This window comes from Gossypium hirsutum, chromosome D06 (genome assembly GCF_007990345.1).
Source record: "Gossypium hirsutum isolate 1008001.06 chromosome D06, Gossypium_hirsutum_v2.1, whole genome shotgun sequence".
Taxonomy (NCBI): domain Eukaryota; kingdom Viridiplantae; phylum Streptophyta; class Magnoliopsida; order Malvales; family Malvaceae; genus Gossypium; species Gossypium hirsutum.
Genome location: NC_053442.1, coordinates 10197129 through 10203387, shown reverse-complemented (window position 1 = coordinate 10203387; position 6259 = coordinate 10197129). Strand labels below are relative to the sequence as shown.

At 32.4% G+C, this 6259-nt stretch overlaps 1 long non-coding RNA gene across 1 annotated transcript; it reads left to right on the top strand.

Annotated features, from left to right (window-relative positions):
* The first annotated feature begins 2508 nt into the window (after positions 1–2508).
* Positions 2509–5678, top strand: LOC107904047 (uncharacterized). Its single transcript, XR_005914486.1, has 4 exons — positions 2509–2930; positions 3046–3112; positions 4238–4315; positions 5326–5678. It is a non-coding gene; the product is annotated as an uncharacterized lncRNA (long non-coding RNA).
* The last annotated feature ends 581 nt before the right edge of the window (positions 5679–6259 follow it).

The window sequence follows — 6259 nt, the reverse complement described above, 5'->3', positions numbered from 1 at the left end:
TAATTTGTATGTTTAAAATCCTTAATGAGTCTATTTTCAATATAAATAAACAAGGACATCATTCGAATTCTGTACAATGAGATAATTAATTTTTATTGAAGAGAGGTCAGAACTGTCGAACAATGAAATAGGGGAAACTTTAAAGAATAAACTGTACTTATTGGCTGAACCAAAAATTCTGAAAATTGAAAGGTAAGAAGATATGTGAATCTAGTTTCAGGGAAAATTAACGAATCTTAATTTGGAGCTCTGTATCTCGAGATATAAATAAATTAGTGACTCTGACTTAGACAGACAACTTGAATTTACATACAGGAAAATAGTGATAGTATGGATAATGTTGTTTAAATGTGTTATACACATTAAGGATGTGAAATGGAGAGGGGAGGAGGAAAATCGGGAAATATATGAATGATTTGTGTATAATTGGTCATATGCTTGATTATAATTGATAAACGATGAAATAGAAATGATGATCATATTTGTGCACTATTGGTCATGGTCTAAGCTCGTGTGTGAAAATAAAGTTTCATAGTATGTGTGTATGGTATATTCGGTATATGATTTGGCATGAAGTAATGTCATGAATGGTTTATGAATTAACACATGTTGGTAAGTGTGATACATGAATAAATGTTGTGCTCATCCATGCTTATAATGTTTATGCTATATGTGTATTTGGCTAACATATTTGGTGTACATGCTTAGGCTTTGGCCAAGTAGTGGTTGGATTATGCCACGTTAAATTTATAAGTTATGCATTGAAATGGTAAGTGCCCAATTGGAAATATGCTTGTGATCATGAAAAGGGTGGTAAGGTTTAAATTATGTAAGCTCTAGTGAAATAGTTTATCATGTGGTTAGTTCCAAAAAGAGTTATGTTTAAATACACTAGCTTGCGACTATGGTTGAATGATATGTTTATATCTTGTGTGATGTGCATAGGAAATGAGTGTGGAAAGATAATGAAATAGTAAGTTCATATGGCTGAAATTTAATGATTACATGTTAATTTCATGAATTATATAATGTATGATGAGATATATTTGTTGATGAATTGAGAATAAAATAATAATGCGAAAACCAAATAAATGATCAAATTGAGCGGAACGTCGGATTTGAGTACTTCTGATCAGTGACAAGTGTTAAGTGGTAGCTTTAGCTACATTTATCTGATCAGTGACAAGTGATAAGTGGTAGCTTTAGCTACACTTATCTAATCAGTGACAAGTGATAAATGGTAGCTTTAGCTACACTTATCTGACCAGTGACAAGTGACAAGGGACAAGTGATAAATGTGATCCGTGTAAGACCATGGTAGGGCTATGGCTTCAGAAAGTGTTAAGTGATCATACGCAAGACCATAGTTATACTATGGCAAAGTGGAAGTGAAATACTCAATTTTCCGTAACCGTTCCCTAATTTGATTAAGGATGGTAAGTGACAAATGGGCCCAAAAGAATTATAGTAAGTGGATAAAGTGGTAGTGAATTTATACCAAGATGATAAGTTGAATTGATGTTGTTATATAAGCTAAAGTGATATTTTCATTTCAAAAATTGAGAATTTCAAAAATGTGTTAATGAATGGTATAATTGATAAACGTTGAGTTAAATGATAAATACGTATTAGTATTGAACTTAATGATTTGAATTGTGAACATAAGAAATTTGTGAATTGAATGAAATGGAAATGAAGCATTGAATTACTAAGACTTGTGAATTGCATGAATATGTATCGGGTCTCGTAGGTCCTATTTATTATGAATATAATATTTTGAGGATATATTATGAAGAATTATAAAAGCATGTTAATAATTTGAAAGTTTTAATTTAGATAAAGTTTTATAACTCGGTTAAATACGTTTACAAGTGTATGTATTTTGGTAATGCCTCGTATCCTATTCCGGTGTCGAATACAAGTAAGAGGTGTTACAGTCTTTATGAAAATGGACTTAAGGATGTAACTAATTATTATGAAACTAAAACTTTTTATGAGTTTGAGAGAGTATATGGAGTGTCGTGTTGATATGTGTGTCTGCATATATTTATGGAATGTGGATTTATGCTAGAGCATGACATTAAATTCATAATGACAATATGAAATGCCTTGAGAACTGAGATGTTTACTATATGTGAAATTAGAGATCTTGAATGAATTTGATTATGTTATGTATTGGATTTGAGATATGAAAATTGAACATATGAGGAATGTATGCCTTTTGGATTTGAGAATGTGATACTCGGAAGAGTTCAATGATTAAGAATTTAATTTGCCTTTCTAAATTTGGTAGAAGGATTAAGATGCATTGAATTTTGGTTATTATTTCATGTTGTGCCATCACGACATTGAATGAAGATACAATTTGGATATGATATTTTGGGTTAACCCAAATTATTGAAAGGTTAGAAGAAAAGTAGAGGAACCATAGAAAAAGAAGGTTTGCATATGACTATAACACCATGTTTGGTTGGGTGTAATGGCTAATCCATTACACCCCGATTCGGTGGCCCCACCCAATACGCCGTTTGGTTCACCGTTTACCGAATCGGAGGTTTTGCTATTCCTTACCTATTCCCTCAGCAGCTGTAATAGGGATTCCTGGGTTTTAGTTTGTAATGGCTATTCATCGTTTTCTTCTTTAATTTTGAGACCAAAATAGCCTGCCTTCTTCTCCCAAAAAATTTCCCATCGATTTCATATCCTCAAATCAAGCCAAATCGATTCACCTTCACGTTTTCACATCTTCTTCCAGCCAAATCGATTCGCCTTCATCTTCTTCCGGCCAAAGGTATGCTGACAGCCAAAGGGCTTCACCATTCTTCCAGTTCTTGCAGCGACTGAGAAACAGTAGCGGGAAGGGAGGTAATCTTTTTTTGCCCTCATCAAGCTTCATCCTCTCCGACGTTTCCCTTCCATTGATTGCAGAGGTAATCTTTTTACTTCTCTTCTTCATTGATTTTTCCCTCTTACGTTTGGGAACTTAAAATCGATTTTTGCCCTCAGCTCCATCTTCTCATACGTTTTTGCTCTTCATTTTATCAGGACCCAAAAATTTCATCACTTTCACATATTTGACCTTCCAGCACCGCCGCCTGCGCCTCTACTACCAGTGAGAATACCTTGTCTCCTTTCCTTTAATTTCTACGCTTCAGATGTTTATCTATGTTTCCCGATTATCCTAAATTTTTGTGTTTTTAATTTATTTAGTTTAAAATTTCAATTTAGTGCATTCCATTGTTTGAAATTGAGTTAGAATTGTCTTCTAAAGGCTGAGACTGATCTAATTAGCTTTTCATCACCTGATCAAAAGAGCAAAATTCTCTGAGGGACAAGGTTTTAGTAACATAAAAGGAGAAAGAATGTTAAAAGTCCTGGCATGCATAGTCATATATCATTTAAGTTTCATCTTAGGCCCTAAAGAATGTTAGGTCCTCTGACATGCTAAACTATTTCCATTTGATCAACTAGCATAGATGAATATGCAAAGAAGCTTTCTTCTTTTATGCTAAATTATTTCCATTTGTCACCATGTGCATGGTTTATGCTAATATCTTTTATCTTTTAAGTATAATTTAAATCTAGGGCCTTAACGTAAGGTAAAGTGCCCTATTATTTGAGTAGTTTTGTTGCTGCTTCTGTTGTCATTTAAAAATATGATTTCCAAAGGCAAGTATTAATATGACCATGGTCCTCTCCTGCTATTGAATTGAAGAAACAAAAGAAAAAGGAAAGTTTGACTTATGAGGACAGAGCAGGGCAGATTCTTAGAGTAACCTTTGGGTATATGCTCATGAGGATTTGTGTTGAAATATTGCATTCTTTAAGTTTTTTGTTTTGTTTCTCCCATAGAGCTCTCTAATTGAATGATAGCTTGGCTTTGGCTGCAAAATGAATCAAGCTATGGATAGGCACGTTTAATATTAAAGAGGTTTGCACAAAAAGCAAATCCTATCAAGTCTATTTCATTTACTGTTAAACTAATTAAATACTATATCAAAGGGATCTTAAATTTCACCAATCTTCAGCCTTAGTGCATGAGAGTTTTGTTACTTTAAGTCAATGACAAGGTGTCCCTATATAGACAGATAAACTAATATAGGGCAGCAAAAGAAGAAAAATAAAATGTAATTGACTATAAAACCTGTTTAGATCTCCTTGGATGTCTCCTCTTTTTCAAATGCAGCTAAAATTTATTGTCAATATTTACATCATCTTCCTCTTTTATATTTTGCAGATAGAGCCAATCCCAAGAGGAAATCTGCCTCCTGGTTTTGATCCTATTGAAGGTTGCAAGCTTATCAGAAAGGAAAAGGTATTATTTTCAAGATTTTCCCTTTTCTTTTTTTTCCTTTATTAAGCTGAGTGTGCACTACAATTTTAAAGCACAAGTTTGAATGAATTGCTTCTATTTTTCTTGTTTGTATTCATGTTACTTTGGTTATCCTTTGTTTTTCTTATCCTTTGTTATATTGTATCATAATTCAACATTATGTTGTTTACGTCGATTCAATATATGCCTTACATATTTATTGTAAGACAGAATCTGTTCCCCGTTTACTATTTGGTTTTGTTTGAAACATATTTGTACCATGGGGTTGCGACGAAGATTCTATTTTCGTGTTTAAACCGTTTGCAACAATGTTTTCATTAGAGCAAGTTTTCATGTCTGCTGATAGAGAACAATTTGTAATGCTTTCACTTGATGACTTGTTTACACCGTTGCTCGTACAAATCGTATATCGGTTTTATCTTATCATCTAGTATAGGTTTCAGCTTCTTCTATTGCAGCTTTCAGTTGCATGACCTTAGTCTAGGCCTATAGGGTTCTCACTTTTGTGGCATATTAGGCATGTTTTTTTCAATAGGCTGTTAATTTTCGAACTCGGATGAAGTTGGAAGCTATGAAGCTTTCTACATGTTCACTATGACACTGCACTATGGTCAGTTAGAACCCAATTCTGCTTCTTTGCTTGCTTTATATGCAGCTTGAAATCGCAATCAAGTTTTTGTCGTAAAGTTGCACCATGTTCATTCTTGTAGAATCAAACCTCTGTTCAATAGGCCTAGATAATTATCCTTTGTTGCAATGTTAGTGTCTTAAGGTTTGGGTATATGCTATCTGGTTTGCTTATCCCATGCAAAAACATGGTCTTATTACATTTCGCAGCATGGGATTCACATTCTGTTGCTTGGTCATGGATTATACTACCTATTTTTCAACCCGATTCTTATCATTTTTGTTCTTGCATCAATAATCAAATCAGTCTGTTAACATGCTCAGAACCCTTTCAATGCCACACTATGGGGTTGAAATTAATGCAGATGCAGATGCAGATGCAGTCCTGAAAATCGTGAAGATGCCCGAGTCTGAAAGACTCAAGATAGCTACAGCAGCAAGGAGAAGAGCTAGCAGATTTTCGGAGCAAAGATTTTACGATGATCTCAAAGCCGCAATCCGACCAATTATATGCGGTTCTTCCTAGTTATAGGATTGCATTAGAAGATCACACTGACATAGAAAACAATAGTTATACTTGTTCTTGTTTATTGGGGTTCTTCACCCTTTCGATCCAATCATTAGAAAAAGCTTAGTTTAGATTTGTCAACAAAATAGATATACTCTTAATTTTGATTTGAAAACATACTTGAAGGAATTGAGGATCATGTTTGGTTCATTGGATTGCTCATTCAATTACTGCCCTATTTTAAGATCATCATTTTATAATTTTTTTTAAATAGAGTAATTAAAAAGTAAATTTACTAATAATTTAATAATCTTGACCGTAATTTACTTTATATTTAAAAATATTGTTTATAACATAAAGTATTGTTTAATATTAAAAACAATGGACTAATGTTAGAAAATGGTTTCAAAGGCACAAAATCAATATTATTATCGTACTAATATTGCAAACAATATTTAAATTTCTCTAAATTAAATGAAAAAATTAATATAAGAATATTGATTATTAAGAATTTTATTAAATTATATATTTTAATTAAAATATATTTAATAATAATTATGTTAAAATATGATTAAATTATTTATTATTGATATTAATAATCTTATTAAAATTTAATAACAATAACAATAATCATTTACCTAAACAAATTTCTGCTAAGGGTATTCTAGTCATTTTAGTTTTTTCCATTATGCTATTACACCTCTATTACATTCAACCAAACACAGGATTACTATTACGCCTCTATTCCATTACATTCAACCAAACAGTTGATTTGCTATTACACCTCTATT